We start from the raw sequence: 18,507 nt of genomic DNA, 5'->3' as shown, positions 1-18,507 counted from the left end.
CCCTCACCTTCAAAGGCACTAGTAAGAATGAGTGTGTGAAGACTTTTGAACTCATCAATATCTTCATTGCCCTTGTGAGGTTGGTGAATCGGTTGTAACCAACAAAGAGGAAGGACAAGGATTTCAATGAAAGAATTTCAGCTTGTATTTGTCCCTCTAGATGATTTCTACCCTAATGCAATGGCTTTTAAGGACCGACATGAGTAAAGGCTTACTGGAACTGTACCAGTGAAGCTATTGCTCTTTAGATCCAGTTTAGTAAGTTGACTAAGTCTGGAGAAATCAAGCATGGAGATATCACCTTCCAAGTTGTTGTATCCCAAACACAGTTCTACAAGGTTTGTGCAATTCATCAAAGATGGGGGCAAAGCACCTTCTAAATTGTTGAAATCAAAGGTCAAAAACTTCAACTTGGAGAGCTTCCCCAAATTGAGAGGATGCTTGCCACCAAAATGATTAAAGTAGAGGTCAAGGATGGCAAGTTTGGTGAGGTTGACAATTTTATCACTAATGACTCCATGTAGTGAATTGAGAGGTAATGGAATTTCTTCAAGTTTGGCAGCATTATAGATATCTTCTGGAACGGAACAAAGAGAACAAAACCACAACGGTCGTGGTCGCCAGTTTCTAACTCAACGCTAGTTTCGACATTGCTTAAGGATTGACGAATGTTCCGACTAGAAAGACCGAACCACAAAGATGATAATATAAAATAGATGAACACTTTGTTTCGCCTGAAAGAGAAACCTAGAAAAATGAGGGCTATACTTTTGTGTTCTTCCTCGAATCGAATAAGGAATAACAGGGGTGCTCTCTCTTCAGTGTTATTGCTCTTCCTCAATCAAAGCTGATAAAAAAATTGGCCTCCTAATTGAACAAATCGAACAGCTGGATTGGAGGGGACGTCTGTTTTAGAAGGGACGTCTGTTTTTGACTGGACGTTTTGGAGGGAGGAGAGAGAAGAAGGCCTCGTTCTAATACAACACTTACACTTACAATTGCTTTTCATGCAGCCGTTAGATTAGATCCAACGGTGTTCTCATGTAATGTTCTCATATATGTGCTCTCACTAGATAACTGACCCATTTCAGTTTCAGACCAAAAAGAGGTCGTGATCTTTCTCAATCATTAACTTGTCGCACAGAAAAATCTGAAGAAGAGAAGAGAAGAGAAGAGAAATGAGTAGAGAAAAATTAGCTGGCCCCCCCCAGCCCCAAAACTCCTTCGTCTGCTTTATTTTGTCGGCCCCTGGCTGTAAGTCATGAATTTTCATTTCAATTTTAAGTCTTTGGCTTTTGTGAGAGAGAGAGAGAGAGAGAGAGAGAGAGAGAGAGTCTTCTTCTTCTTCTTCGTTTTTAAATGTTTGGCTGATTTTAAATTATGGGTAGTTATTTGCATTTGTTTTCTTTCAGGGCTTCATGGAAGAGGTCCATCCGGTGATAATGCAGTGAAAAATTTGTCAGGTGAATCTATCATGACCAAAAATTATATCATCCGCTTTCAAGCACATGAAATATCAGATTTGGCTTGCCAATATCCATGTTGTTATAAGCTGTATAGGATGTGTCATGACAACTTTATGAACCGAACAACATATATCCTTTAAATTTGAGTCCAGTTACTTTGAAATGAAGAGGAAGAAAATAAAAAGGGTAAAGCAAACTGAAAATGCAAAATAAAAAGTACAATATTAATAATATATATCTAGCCTCTAAGCCTTCTTTTCATCCTGTTGAGAGGGACTGTTATCATCACATAGAGGAGCATATCTTGTAGATTGTCTATGAATCGAAAATTCGCATATCTTCATGTCTTGTTAATAACTTAAGAACCACAAACTCCCCAAAATCCTATTATGAATCCTGACGTTGCAAAGATATAAAACCATGGAATCACATTTCCATGTCTTTATTGTTCTTGTTATCTACATCCATGTCCTTATTTGGTCCGCACTTATTTGGAAGTGGGGCACCACAAAGTTTTGGGTTCCCCTCAAACGTAAAAGCTTCGAAGCTTTGGAGCTGGGTGCTTGTTGGTATCGATCCTTCGAGGTTATTATATGAGACATTAAATTCTTTTAAGAAATTAAGGCTTGCCAATAACAATGGGATCATTCCAGACAAGTGATTCATGGAGAGGTCCAAAATCTCTAAATTTTTTAGGTTAGATATTTGGTTTGGAATGACGCCAGAAAAGGTGTTGGGGTCAAGAAAAGGCTAGTTGAGAAGATGTAATTGGCCGATCTCAACAGGTATATAACCACTAATGTTATTGTTAGATAAGCGTACTACTGCTGGAACAGAAGACATTTTTTGATGTAGAATAGTTTGCTTTGCAAATATGTCGAAGCTGTTGTTGCTGAAGATTGGCAATTCAAATTCATAACCAGTGTCGTCTAATTGAGATGCAATATTAGGTTCATGTACCAACCTTGGTAGTCTACAAAGTTGCTTTGGAAAGTCACCTGAAAATTGGTTCTCTGACAAGTAGATATGAAACAGTCTAGGCATAGTCCCCAACCAACTTGGAATTGGCCTTGTGATTTGATTAAAATCCAGTCGCAAGATCTCTATATTCTTGAGCTTTGATAACCATATAGGCATTTGACCAGTGAGGTCAGAATTAAACAAACTCAATAACCTAAGATTTTGGAATCCATCAAAATCAACCATGTCATCATCCGATGGCATTCCCTGACCTTTAAAGGCACCATCAAGCATGAGTACATGAAGACTTTTGCAACTCATTAATATATTCATTGCCCCTGTGAGGTTGGTGAATCGGTTGTGACCAAGGCAGAGGAAGGACAAGGATTTCAATGAAATAATTTCAGCTTGTATTTGTTCCTCTAGATGATTTCTACTCAATCCAATGGCTTTTAACGACTGACATGAGTAAAGGCTTACAAGAACCATACTAGAGAAGTTATTCATCCTGAGGTCAAGTTTAGTGAGTTGACTAAGTCTGGAGAAATCAAGCATGAAGATATCTCATTCCAAGTTGTTGTTTAACAAATGCAGTTCTACAAGGTTTGTGCAATTTATCGAAGACTGGGGCAAAGAACCTTCTAAATTGTTGAAATCAAGGGTCACCAATTTCAACTTGGAGAGCTTCCCCAAATTGTGAGGAAGCTTGCCATTCAATTGATTAAAGTAGAGGTCAAGGATTGCAAGGTTAGTGAGGTTGACAATTCTACCACTAATGGCTCCATGTAGTGAATTGAGAGGTAATGCAATTTCTTCAAGTTTGGTAGCATTATAGATATCTTCTGGAAATAATCCCAAGAGGTTATTGTGACCGACATGAAAAACCTACAGTTTGGAACACTTTCCTAGCCCAGGAGCAAGGTTGCCACTGAATACATTGGAAGAAAAATCCAATAGCCTAAGGGAGGGAGAAGAATGAAAACAAATAGAGGATGGGACATACCCCGTGAAGGTATTGTTGCTAACATTGAAACTAGTCAAGTTGCTTGCTTGTTGGAAGAATGAAGATGGAATTGCACCAAATAAAGTGATTGCTGGACAAATCAACTATCCATATATTAATAGATGGTAGAGAAAGTGGTAGTTCTCCAAAAAGAAGGTTATAGCTCAAATCAAGGATCTCAAGTTGATTCAAAGACAAGAAGAACTGAGTTTCAAGTGAACCATATAGTGAATTGTGGGAAAGGTTCAAGTGGGTGAGATGGGTGAGATTTGCAAGTGAAAAGGGAGAGATACCTCCTTTGAGCCCTTTGGAAGGTAAGAGCAAACGGGTGACCCAACCATCGTGATCACAAGTGATGCCCTTCCAACGACAACAATCAAGGGATGTCCAATTTAAAGGAGGAGAAGATAGAGTTGAGGCAAAGGGCAGGAGGGAGCTGCGTTCAGTTTGTTTGCAGGCATGGATATTTGTAGAATTAATGCAAGAGAATAAGAGGTAGAGAAGGAAGGCACGAGCCATTAGGTTATAAGCTTGCACTAACATGTTGCTTTGTGTATGTGTCGTTGCTCACATGTATTTACATATATAAGAGCAATGATTGCTTGAAAGGGATGCAAACATCAGTACAAATTGAGAAGTCGGTCGGCAAACAACAACAACCACAATGCAAATTGTGTGGTTGAAGAGATATTCTCGTTAATGAAACCAGAGAGAAGACCTCATTAATGAAACAAGTTGGGCCATAAAGAGGCCTTTAAAAGTGATCAGAACTGCCGGCAAGGACCTGTTCTGGTTGGTTTTGAGTTATCTAGATATCTTTAAGACATTTAGATGTCTTTGGAAAATTTGTTGAGGTTTTCATATGATGAAAGACTTGACTCCTATTTGTTTCATTTAATTTGCTGAACCAAGTTTGTAAGAGAGTTCACTCTCTTTTGAATTATGTCTAATTTTTCCTTATCTGGCTTTGCGAAGGAATGCTTGGTTTCCTCTTGGTTATATGAACTCTTTCTTGAGGTGGACTCCTTCTTGAGGAAGATTGCTTGTTTGCTTTTGGTAGCTTGTAAGATCTTGTGATCTTTGATTTCTTGGGTCAGCCTGGGCTGGTTTTTGAGTTTTTGTTTTGTCTGATCGGTTGGTTGGTTGGATGTCTTTTGTTTAGTCCAGGTCCAGGCACTCTTGTATTTATAGAAGAAAATGTCATGAGGAAATGTAGATATTTTCAGACTTAGGCTAAACCTTATTATTTTAATGCAAAGTGGCAAAAAAAGGCTCTGTCAATCAATGCATTGATCGTTTTTGGCTTTCGCTCATCAAAGTTCTTGAATGTCTCCTGATCGTTCCTTTTTGTAGAGAGGCCTGAACTGAAGTGAATATGATGCTCAAAAAACCCTCCAACTAAGGCCATGCCGACCTTAATTTCGAGCTATCGAGGTCATCAAAACTATTTGGAGTTTAGTTACCAACGGTGAGAATTCATCTTGATACCTTGATAGCTAATAAGAAAAGTCCAATGGGTTGAGACTAATTTGATACTTTTCTATGCCCATTACTTTATGAACAAACAAAATATATCCTTTATATTTGAGTCTAGTTACTTTGAAATGAAGAAGGAAAAAAAAAGGTAAAAGCAAACTGAAAATGCAAAATAAAAAGTACAATATTAATAATATATATCTACCCTCTAAGCCTTCCTTTCATTGTGTTGATGCAAACTGTTATCATCACATAGAACCTTTCTTGTAGATTGTCTATGAATCGAAAATACTCATATCTCCATGTCTTGTTAATAACTAAAGAACCACAAACACCCCAAAATCCTACTATGAACCCCAATGCTGCAATAATATAAAACCATGGAAGTTGATGAAGTCCATTTTCCATGTCTTTGTTGTTCTTGTTATCTACTCCCCTGTCCTTATTTGGTTCACACTTATTTGGAAGTGGCGCACCACAAAGTTTTGGGTTCCCCTCAAATGCAGAAGCGTTGAAGCTTTGGAGTTGGGTTCCTATTGGTATTGGTCCTTCGAGGTTATTGCATGAGACATTAAATTGGTTTAAGAAATTAAGGCTCACTAATGACAATGGGATTCTTCCAGACAAGTGATTCATAGAGAGGTTCAAAATCTCTAAATTTTTTAGGTTAGATATTTGGTTTGGAATGACGCCGGAGAAGTTGTTGGAGTCAAGAACTAACTTGCGGAGAAGCTGCAATTGTCCGATCTCAGCAGGTATATAACCACTAATGTTATTATTAGATAAGTCTATCATTGTTGAAAAAAAAGAAAATTTCTGACTTGGGGTTATGGCAGTCACATCGAAGACATGCAATTCAAATTCATATTCGTCTACTTGAGATGCAATAGGTTCATAAAGCAACCTTGGCAGTCTACAAAGTTTCTTTGGAAATTCACCTGAAATTCGGTTGTGTGACAAGTTTATGTGAAACAACCTAGGAAGAGTTCCCAACCAACTTGGAATTGGCCCTGTGATTTGATTGAAACTCAGTTCCAACATCTCTAGATTCTTGAGCTTTGATAACCATAAAGGTATTTGACCATTGAGGTCAGAAGAACCCAAACTCAAAACCCGAAGATTTTGGTATCCATGAAAAGCAACCATGTCATCATCAGATGGCACTCCCTCACCCACAAAGGAACCAGTAAGCAAGAGTGCGTGAAGACTTTTGAAACTCATGAATATCTTCATTGCCCCTGTGAGGTTAGTGAATCGGTTGAATCCAATAGAGAGGAAGGACAAGGATTTCAATGCAAGAATCTCAGCTTCTATTTGTCCTTCTAGAGGATTTTTAGAAAATCCAATGGCTTTTAGGGACCTACACGAGTAAAGGCTTACTGGAACTGTACCAGTGAAGTTATTGAACCTTAGGTCAAGTTTAGTAAGTTGACTCAGCCTTGAGAAATCAAGCATGGAGATATCTCCTTCCAAGTTGTTGTTTCCCAAATGCAATTCTACAAGGTTTGTGCAATTCATCAAAGATGGGGGCAAAGCTCCTTCAAAATTGTTGTAATCAAAGGTCACAAACTTGAACTTGGAGAGCTTCCCCAAATTGAGAGGAAGCTCGCCCCAAAATGATTAAAGGAGAGGTCAAGGATGGCAAGGTTGGTGAGGTTGACAATTTTATCACTAATGGCTCCATGTAGTGAATTGAAAGGCAATGCAATTTCTTCAAGTTTAGTAGCATTATAGATATCTTCTGGAAGTAATCCTGAGAGGTTATTGCGACTGGCACGAAAAACCTGCAATTCAGAACACTTCCCTAACCCAGGAGCAAGGTCGCCATTAAATTGATTGGAAGAAAAATCCAATAGCCTAAGGGAGGGAGAATAATGGAGACAAATAGAGGATGGGACGTACCCTGTGAAGGTATTGTTGTTGACATTGAAACTAGTCAAGTTGCTTGCTTGTTGGAAAAATGAAGATGGAATTGCACCAAAGAAGTGATTGCTGGACAAATCAATTGTTTGGATACTGCTGGATGGTAAAGAAAGTGGTAGCTTTCCAGAAAGATGGTTATAGCTCAAATCTAGGATCTCAAGTTGATTCAAAGACAAGAAGAACTGAGTATCAAGTGAACCATATAGTGAATTGTGGGAAAGGTTCAAGTGGGTGAGATTTGCAAGTGCAAAGGGTGAGATACCTCCTTTGAGTCCATTGGAAGGCAAGAGCAAACGGGTGACCCAACCATCTTTATCACAAGTGATGCCCTTCCAATGACAGCAATCAATGGATGTCCAATTTAAAGGAGAAGAAGATAAAGTGGAGGCGAAGGACAGGAGGGAGCTGCGTTCAGTTTGTTTGCAGGCATGAATATGTGTAGATATAATGTAAGAGAATAAGAGGAAGAGAAGGAAGGCATGAGCCACTAGGTTATAAGCTTGCAGTAGCATGTTTCTTTGTGTATGTGCCGTTGCTCAGTGCAAATTAGGTGTGTATATATAAGAGCAACGATGCTTGAAAACGATGCAAACATCACTATATATTCAAATTATTAATATTGAATATATATTTCCACAACAACCACTTAATAGGGGGCCACCAGGAGAGGACTTGACCTACTTAATTTGAGGCCTTCACACAGAGTACTAAAAGTTATTGCCGTGATATATGGTGATAAATTTTTCATGGAAATTTTAAGAAGATATATGGGAATGTCTGCCACTAATTTTAAGAAGATATATGTGAAATTGGATGAGTTGGTGATGAACTGAAATGGGTTCTGATCACTTGTTCTTGTCTTTAAGTTACTAAAGACCAATTGAAAACAAACAAATAAACAAGTAGACAATTACTATAATATCAGTATTAAAAAGGCAATTACTATCATACCCAGCATTCAAAAAGCAATTGCGAACTTCAAAGGCTAACATTGACTGCCTAAGAGGAAAATTATCATCATCGAATTCTACCTAATTACATGCTGCATAAGACAAATTGGAAATAATAAATCAAAGTTGATGGAGCCCTTATCGGTTAGCTGCCCATTCAATCACTGCTAATCAAGTTTATTTGGACCAATCATGCTCTAACTCTGCGTGGCAACGACCCACAGTAAATTACATGATTGTGTGGTTGGGTGGGGGTCTATTTGTCAATCACCATCTTGACTTGAAGATTGTTGATTATGAAGACTAAATCTTATCGCTTAAGTTAAGATATAATATATTAGAGACGCTAGTAATTACGGATATCTTGGAAATTCCCACTCTTAAATAAATAAATAATTAAAAATCTACTGTAAATCAATTGTAATTGACTCCATAAAACAACTTAAATGGATTAGTTAGAGGGTAGGGCCATTCCCACCACAGAATAAACTAATACAACCTCATACTAGTTCCCTTTAAACTATAATTTCATTTGTATGACATAAAGTTCTTCGTCAACACAAAGTTGTACCCAAAAAAAAAAAAACCCATATAGCTATTCAAATGCATCTATTCTGCTAACTTAACAATTTAGCTCAAGTACAACCTCTTCATGAATTGCCAAAGACAGAAAGGCTATTATAACTTTTGAATTTTCTTTCTTATCTTGAGTGGTGCAATGGCTGCTTCATCCTATCATTCACAACTGGAGCAATTTGCCTTCCCTTTGAGCTAAGCGATTAGTTTTGCAGATACTTTATATTGGTAACACGTGTTTATCATAGAGACACTAATATATTAACAGACAAGCGAGAGAGTAGTTCTTTTCATTTTTGTGCGGGATATAACTCATGCTCCCATACACAAATATGTCCATAGCATGAGCTCCTCCACTCCAAAATGAAATTCTGAATGTCTTCATTGGCTTAAAAGCCCTGAGTTTATGTGTTTCTTCCTCATGTGTATAGACAAAGTTCACAAATTTTTGTCAGCTAGGATATCAAATATTTTTATGATAAATGATTCAAGGCATGAGGGTGCTTACCATACGCTCCTTAATATCAACAAGCAACGAACCAAGTTAAAAAGACATGAAAACAAATGGCGACTTCAATATTCAAACATAACCTTTGAGCCCCACATGCCACAGCACAGCAGCAAGGGAATTCCAATCCAAAACATAGACATAGACATCAATCCTTCACAATTGACAACCGTATTACATGAATATGCATCAGTTTTCATATCTTTGGACTGAGTATGCAAAATAAAAGGTACAATATTAATAATATATATCTAGCCTCTAAGCCTTTTTTTCATCGTGTTGATGTGCACTGTTACCATCACATGGACCCTATCTTGTAGATTGTCTATGAATCGAAAATATGTGTATCTCCATGTCTTGTTAATAATTAAAGAACCACATACTCCCCAAAATCCCACTATGAACCCCAACGCAGTGAAAATATAAAACTATGGAAGTTGATGAAGCCCATTGTGCACGTCTTTGTTGTTCTTTTTATCCTCATCAATGCCCTTATTTGGTCCACACTTATTTGGAAGTGGGACACCACAAAGTTTTTGGAAGATATATGGTGTTATTTTTCACTAACCTTGTTTGAGAGTGATGTGGCCGGAGATATATGGGAATGTCTGCCACTAATCTTGCTTCTAAATAATCGCTCTGAATTTGGGATGTGAAATTGGATGAGTTGGTGATGAACTGAAATGGGTTCTGATCACTTGTTCTTGTCTTTAAGTTACTAAAGACCAACTGAAAACAAACAAATAAACAAGAAAACAATTACTATAATATCAGTATTAAAAATGCAATTACTATAATACCCAGCATTCAAAAAGCAATTAAGACTGCCAAAGAGGAAAATTTTCATCATGGAATTCTACCTAATTACAGTTAGCCGTCCATTCAATCACTGCTAATCAAGTTTATTTGGACCAATCCATGAGGGAAATCAAGAAACGCGGCCGCTGAAGACTCGCTTTTTTCCACTACACGACTATTTAACCAGAAATGAAATAGCAATCTTTTGGAAAGCAACGAATTTTGTGACCATTGCTCAACTCTATACATATTTTATTACAAAAGGGAACGGAGATATAATATTCACACCTTCGTTCCCTAATTGATTCCAAAAATTTTGCATTGTTCCCATAGTGATATAGTACGGTGAAAGTAGATAGCAAAAGATGAAAGCGAAATAATACCGTACATAGAGTGATTCAGTGATACATCTTTTTTTTATATTTATTTTATTTTTTTTATACTGTTGGCATAATGTTAACAGAGTCGAGCCGAGTGAATAATGACATTTATTTGCACACTAGTCCCATATCACCTTGGTAGTTTGTGAGAAACCTCCCTCCACTTAAGTTTAGACTATCGCTTGTATTTAAAAGTAAAATAAAAAAGTTGTAAGACCTAACAAAATAAAGTAAGCTGAAGCTGAACGGAGGCATCGATGGTTAGCAAATATATTTATTTCTTCATTAACGCTAAGCTGACATATCAATGGCTTGGCCTCAGTTCCCTCAGTAGTCCCATTGGAAGAGTTCAGATACCAACACAAGCCATGTTAGATTTGAATGCAAATTACTTTGCGCGGCAACGACCCACAGTAAATTACATGATTGTGTGAACGAGAGCTGCCTCCTAAGAACTTGTGGTTTGAATGCAAATTACTTTTTGATCCATGTTTGCAGATTGCTTGAAAATCTGGAAGGAATATAAGATGTGACTTCTAATGGGGATGGTGGGGGTCTATTTGTCAATCACCATCTTGACTTGAAGATTGTTGATTATGAAGACTAAATCTCATCGCTTAAGTTAAGATATAATATGGACCAAAAAAAAGAAAGAAAGTTAAGATATAATATATTAGAGAGGCTAATTACTGATATCTTGGAAATTCCCACTCTTAAATAAATCAATAATTAAAATCTACCGTAAATCAATTGTAATTGACTCCATAAAACAATTTAAATGGATTAGCTAGAGGGTAGGGCCATTCCCACCACAGATTAAACTAATACAACCCCATACTAGTTCCCTTTAAACTATAATTTCATTTGCATGACATAAAGTTCTTCGTCAACTACTTAATTACCAAAAAAAAAGAAAAAAGAGAAGCCACAAATATGGTTTCATTAAAACTTGGCCTTAAAAAATTCCAAAAAAGAGAAAAATTCAATAAAGAAAAAAGAATACTACAGCTAATTCAAGACTGTAGCGCAAATGAAAATTGAGGTTCCCTTCTAAAATTAATTGGCAATAAGAGAAATAGTCCAACTCCTTATAAACACAAGATTTTCTAACTTTCAAATATAAAATGCATTTCACTTCACATTCTCACCGAAAAAAAGATGTACAAATACTATTGTTGTTGGGCAAGCATTTAAGAGGCCAACTTTGACTGCTATTGTTGTTGGGCTGCCCACCACTCCAGTTCTATGGCTGCTGCACATTACTGTAGTTTGGACCCATGTTGTTGTGGGGAGGAATTGGACCCACGTTGGGGCCGGGGGGCCCATATTGTTGAGAGTCCTCATGTTGTTGGCAGGTCCAGGCATGTTAGGCCCAGGATTTTGCCTAGCTTGATTAGGCATAGGAGGCTGACCCCTGTTCTGAAAATCTCGGTTTCTGCATATTTTCCCTCCTCCTATCAAAGTTCCTTGATCTGTCATAATTTCGAGGTCTGTCATTGCGTCTGTTTCTCTCGTTTGCTCGGCTATTGCTTCTTATCCATTCCTCATGGTACTTGGGATCGTATGGTACTGCTTCACCGTTAATAAAAGGTTCTCCTGCCAAAACAAAAAATAACAAGAAAGTAGACAATCGTGTATAAATGAATACTTAATTGCCGAAAAACTAATTGAAAACAAACAAATAAACAGGTAGACAATGTACAACAGAATGGCAGTTTAAGATTACTATAATATCAGTATTAAAAAGGCAATTATTTTCACACCACTACACCAAATTGAAGTTTTTACGACTGGATATTTACTGTATGCTTTTTGTGCTAGTCGTTAATAATTGACATTTACGGCATATGACAAAGCATGCCTTAAAAAGATAGTAAAACATGCCGTTAATAACTAATATTTACGGCATGTGAAAACACGCCTTAAAAAAAGTAATTTTTGTGTCTTTTAACGTCATGATTGAATATAAGCCTATATATATTATGGCGTACGACTGAGTATGTCGTAATTTGTAATTCAATTTTATTTTATTTTTGCCGAAAACCCCCGATATATTTTCAATCCGCTAAAAACATAATTTCCCTCGTTTTATTTTTCATTCATACGTGAACGTTCTCTTCACTTCTCTCTCCATCTCTCTCTCACAATTTCTGAATTCTCTCCCACAATTTCTGGATTCTCTCTCTGCATGTTGTTAATCAAGAGCTCCAATTCCTCATTCGCAAGAAGACTATTGCTGGAGCCCTATTGCTTCAAAGCTAAATTCTCAGTGACATTCCAAAGGTGCGATTCTCTAAAGCCCTAACCCCCAATGCTTGATTATGAGTTTTCTTATAGCTTTAGAGTTGAGTTTTATAAAGTATAGAATTGGACTTCAACGTAGGCTTAGTAATGGGTATACCCAGCATTCAAAAAGCAATTATGCGAACTTCCAAGGCTAATATTGACTGCCTAAGAGGAAAATTTTCATCATCGAATTCTAGAGAGCAACACTGTCTTTTTTTCTTTGTGAACTGGGGTGGGGAGGGCAATGCACCCCAGCAGCAACTACACAGAATTATATTTTCATCATCAAACATAAATTTCAGGCAACATTAATAATTGATGTATATGATACAATTGCAGGTACTTGTTGAAACGTCGAAGATATCAATCTATCTAAAATTTAGTGTATGTAAAAGTGATCAAAACCATGCTATATACATCAGACCATTATGCTCATGATATAGAGTTATTACAGGTCCGATTTTAAAGACTAAAGGCCTCGGAAGGAGTTGAGAGTTTTTCTTTTCTGGAGAACTACCAACCATATTGCCAATCACCAAGATTTGTAATCCCACACTTCGCAGCTAATATAGACGAACAATATAGCCTTAGTGAAACATGCGCATGCTATCGGAAGAAATTAGTCAAGAATTCGGCCTTCAGCCATGAGTATCTTGTTTAGCCCTCGGTCAATCATATGGTCTTCCACCATGATTTTGAATTTTGCCTTCGGCCCCAAGTTTTGTCTTCAACATGAATTTGACATTAGGCCATACGTTTGGTCTTCAAGCACGATTGGGTAATGACATGCCCCTAGAGTTATTCAAATACATCTATTTTGCTAAGGTAACAACTACTACAAAAAAGGCAAAAGACGACGGGAATTCACCGTCGTGTATTCGGTTTTCAAACCGTCATGAAATCGACCTACATCTATTTGGGTGTCAAACCATGACGCTAAATCACCGTCGTTGTTAAAACAAACAACATTATTAACAAATAATAACCGACGTCTTTGTAATGGAAAAAGAGATAAAAAACAGTCGAGGATGAGAATAGACGACCAATTATAACAAAAAAAAGTCGTTAAAAAGGAAACATAGGACATATATTAACAGAGCATGGCCGCAAGATATACATACAACGATGAAAACTAAAACTCACCGCCGTTAAATATACCTTTCACGACAAATAAAAATATGACGTCTTTAAATACATAATCGACGACGTTATTGACTCCTACTACGTCACTACATTTTCAACAACCGTCGTGAAATGAATTTTCCACTTCAATTTTTCTATTAATGATGACGTGGAAATAGATGTATGGGTCATTACTTATGACGCATGTATTTAAACTGACGACGTTGTACTAATAAACAACGTAGGTTCCAAATAAATGAGAGCCGTATCACAGAATTTATATATCATCTTTTAAAATATAATCGTCGTCTAACGGATCAGAGACGGCAACGTTTCTCAGTCCACCGCTATGTAAAATAGTTTTAACGACACAATTTGAAAATAAATGACATGGAAAATATGTTGGGGTCATTACTTACGACACATTAATTTATAAAGACGACGTTGTCGTCAATATATAACGTCGTTGTCATGCAAAAGACTTCTGTGTTTCATAATTTATAGGGCTGTTCACAGTTCGATAACCGTGTCTTGGAGGAGTTGCCAATCACCGAACCGGAGGTCATCGGCGCACCTATTTTGGAGACCACCGCCGCGCCGAGTTGATGCAAGACCGACTACAATCGGCACGCCGAGAAGTCGGTGCGGTTTGGTTTGGTTGGCGAGCATCGATGGCAGCGGATTGAGCGAGCGAGGACCACTTCTGGTTGAGGGTATGGGGAGGAAGAAGAAGAAAAGAAGAAGAAGATGGAGAGAAGAGGGAAAGAAGAAGAAGAAGATGCAGCCAGCAGCTTGAGGACCACTTCGTGGTTGAGTGTATAGGGAGGGAGAAGAAGCCGAGGAAGAAGAAGGAAAGAAGAAGATGGAGAGAAAGACGAAGAAGATGCAGCTATTTACCAAAATAGTAATAATAATAATAATAATAATAAAGAAGAAGATGCAGTGGCGGGAGGAAGAGGAAAGAAAAAAAAGATGGAGAGAGAGAGAGAGAGAGGAGAAGAAAGAAGGGGATGTCAGCTGGGATGGGAGAAAAGAAAAAGAAAAGGAGAGTGTGTGGGGTAGGGAAAACCCTAACTTTTTTAAAAAAATATTTAGATTGTAATAAATAAAACAATTATACACACATTGCACAAGAAGGCACATTAGTCCAGTGGTATTTGGGCTTTGTGTGTGAACTCTGACCAAAGTTCAATTCTTCATGAGTGCATATAGTCTGAATTTTTAGGCAATTTGCTTGAAATCGGTCCAGTTCGGGTTTCGTCGGTTTAAAAAAATTCAAACCGGTTCAAAACCGATTTACTACCGATCCGGTTCGGGTTTATGCCGATTTTAATAATTTTAATTAAAAAACTGGACCAAACTACCAAAATCGGTCCGGTTCGGTCGGGTTTTCGATTTAAATGTGCAGCCCTAATAATTTATACGTCATCATTAACAAAATTACCGTCGTCTAATTCCTATTAGACTACGTTATTTATCCGAAATTTGTTGTGTAAAGAAATTTTAACGACATTATCATAAGAAAAGAGACGTGGATACATTCATATAACGTTGTTTTTGTAAAGGAACGACGTCCAAATATATCTTAACGTCGACAAATTTACCAATGGATTTAAAATACCGTCGTGAATTCATCATTTTCCACTTCGTTTATGAAAGATCATGCGATGTGGTAAAGTTAAGACGACGTCGTCTTTTGTAACGTTCAGGTTAGATATCTTGTCTTTTAGACCTCGGTATTATGGGATTGAAGTCGTGTTATTTGGAATTACATGGCGGCTCTTTACGCTTCTCCGACGTGATATTCTTAATAACTATTTCACAATAGCGTCGTGGTTCTTCTTATTATGTTGCTTTAAGACGTCGGTAAATATATTGCGGTCGTTGAATGCTCTAAAACGTCATTTTTTATTAGAACAGATGTTTGTTTTTCACATTTTTATCAAGAGCGTCGTGTTTGTAATCTTGAACCAGTATTTTTTGTACTGATTGTTTTATGGCCAAAACCTGTATAATGAAAGTGAAGAAATCACATTACAATATATTACAAAATTAATGTCATATACTGCCAATTACATAAGCATCATTCAATCTATACATCTCGAATATTTTGACTCCCAAACTCACCCACTAGTTCATCAAATGTGTCAACATTTGGCATCCCTCTAGTAAATGGCTCACACTCAATTCTCACATCACCTAAGACATCATCATCACCAATAACATCATTATATTATCTATTAGGCATTGATAACACTACCGACCAACCATGATGCATCGGGTCGTCAACAAAAAATACTTGTTTGACTTGAGAAGCCAAAACAATTGGTCATTCCTATATCCAATTTTACTCAAATCTACAAGGGTAAATCCAAGTTCGTCGACTACACTACTACAAAAAAGGAAAACCACGACGGGTATTCACCGTCGTGTATTCTGTTTTCAAATCGTCGTGGAATCCACCGACATCTTTTCCATAACAAAACCACGACGGTGAATAACGTCGTTGTTAAAACAAAAAACGTCATCAAAAAATAACAACCGACGTCTTTGTGCTGCAAAAACACATAAAAAACAGTCGAGGATGAGAATAGACGACCAACTCCAACAAAAAAAACGTCGTTAAAAAGGAAACAGATGACAAATATAAATACAACGTCTTTACAATCATAATAGACGACGTTATTGACACCTACTACGTCACAACATTTCCCACAACCGTCGTAAAATAAATTTTCCACTTCGATTTTTTATGAATTATGACGTGGAAATAGATGTCAGGTTCATTAATTACGACGTATGTATTTACTTAGACGACGTTGAAATGAATAAACAACGTCGGTTCCAAATAAATGAGAGCCGTATTACAGAATTTATACGTCATATTTTGAAAATAAACGACGTGGAAAAAATGATGGGGTCATTAATTACGACACAGTAATTTATAAGGACGACGTTGTCGTCTATATACAACGTCGGTACCATGAAAAAGACCGTCGTGTTTAATAATTTATACGTCTTCATTAAAAAAATTAACGTCGTCTAATTCATCTTAACGTCGACGATTTAATTTAATGGACTTCAAATACCGTCGTGAATTCATCCTTTTCCACTTCGTTTATTAAAGAACTTACGACGTGGTAAATTCATGACGACGTCGTCTTTTGTAACGTTCAGGTTAAAATTCTCATCTTTTAGACGTCGGTATTATGGGATTGGAGTCGTGTTATTTTGAATTACATGGCGGTTCTTTATGCTTGTCCGACGTGTTATCCTGGATTACTGTTTCACAATAGCGTCGTGGTTCTTCATTGTTACTTTGCTTTAAGACGTCGGTAAATATATTGCGGTCGTTGAATGCTCCAAAACGTCGTTATTTATTAGAACAGACGTCGTTTTATTACATTTTTATCAAAACCGTCGTGTTTTGTAATCTGGAACCAGTAATTTTTGTTCTGATTGTTTTGTGGCCAAAACCTGTATAATGAAAGTGAAGAAATCACATTACAATATATTACAAAATTAATGTCATACACTGCCAATTAAAAGCATCATTCAACCCATATATCTTCACACCCATCTCGAATATTTTGACTCCCTAACTCAACCACCACTTCATCAAATGTGTCAACATTTGGCATCCCCCTAGTAAATGGCTCACACTCAATTCTCACATCACCTAAGACATCATCACCAATAACATCATTATATTCTCTATTAGGCATTGATAACACTACCGACCAACCACGATGCATTGGGTCGTCAACAAAAAATACTTGTTTGACTTGAGAAGCCAAAACAAATTGGTCATTCCTATGTCCAATTTTACTCAAATCTACAAGGGTAAATCCAAGTTCGTCCACTACAAGACCAGAAGTATTATCAATCCAATCACACCTAAAGACTGGGATTGTAAACTTTTGGTAGTCAAGGTCCCAAATTTCTTGAATGACACCATAGAAACCCATATTTGAGAGAATTGGGTTTTTATCCTTGGCACTAGCAACTTGCATAGTATGTGCAAGTAAATAAACTCCACTATTTTGAGTTATCCGCACATCATCTTGTGCCTTGATGTTGAATTTAATACCTTTAATGAGATAGCTCCTATATAATGGCACTGCCATGTTTGGACCATTGCTAGCCACCTTAAATTTTCTGATACGCCATGATTGTCTTCCTCATTAAGTTCACTTTGAACCTGCAAATTAATCATATAACTTCATTCAATCTAACATAGAAAGAAGAAAATTAAATGTCCAATATGTTATTCAATAACATATACCTTGAAGCGTAGCCATTGAATGAAAGTGCTATTGTGCTTATCCTGCAGCCACTTTGTTCTCTTTCTAAATTTTGGATAAGTAGTCTGGATGTGAATCATATGTTGCCTACATGACACACAAAATTCAAGTATTACGGTCCCAAACATATAAGATAAACATAAGAAATAATTTAAAATGGAAACTTAAAGAATAAAACTCATACGTACTCGATATAAGGTAGGACTTCCTCCGTATTCTCCAAGACATATAGATGTGCTTGGTTCAACAAGTCCCGATCAACTACGCTCACTGTGCAACCTGATAATGGCTTTGAAACTCCCATCTTTTGGCTTGAAGGCACTCCAACTGTACTAACATCGGATAAATGCTCAGTACAAAACTCTACTTCTTCACTATATACCGCTCAGCAATGCAACCTTCGGGACGAGTACGATTCTGAACATACCCCTTTAGCACTTTCATATATCTTTCAAACGGATACATCCATCTAAAATATACTGGCCCACACAGACGAACTTCTCTCGACAAGATGTACTACTAGATGAACCATGATATCAAAGAATGAAGGGGGAAAGTACTTCTCAAGCAAACACAAAGTAACTACTACATCTTCTTCCAACTTATCTAGCTTGGAAACATCAAGCATCTTTGCACATATAGCATTGAAGAAGAAGCACAAAGCGAGTTATTGCATACCTTGCAGGCTTCTCCAAAGCAGAACGAATTGCCACAGGAGCAATTGTTGCATTAAGGTATGACAATCATGTGATTTA

The 18,507-nt window shown here is 37.1% G+C and overlaps 3 pseudogenes; all 3 read right to left on the bottom strand.

Moving 5' to 3' along the window:
- Positions 1–1,587: 1,587 nt before the first annotated feature.
- Positions 1,588–4,050, bottom strand: LOC148918780 (receptor-like protein 2 pseudogene; annotated as a pseudogene).
- An 897-nt stretch (positions 4,051–4,947) lies between these two features.
- On the bottom strand, positions 4,948–7,373 carry LOC148918779 (receptor-like protein 2 pseudogene; annotated as a pseudogene).
- Positions 7,374–11,283: 3,910 nt separating this feature from the next.
- The window catches only part of LOC148918776 (uncharacterized), an 83,573-nt pseudogene continuing 76,349 nt past the window's right edge, over positions 11,284–18,507 (bottom strand).

The sequence above is a fragment of the Prunus mume genome, linkage group LG3, assembly GCF_029339155.1.
Source record: "Prunus mume cultivar Tortuosa linkage group LG3, ASM2933915v1, whole genome shotgun sequence".
NCBI lineage: Eukaryota > Viridiplantae > Streptophyta > Magnoliopsida > Rosales > Rosaceae > Prunus > Prunus mume.
This window is presented reverse-complemented; position numbering and strand designations above follow the sequence as displayed.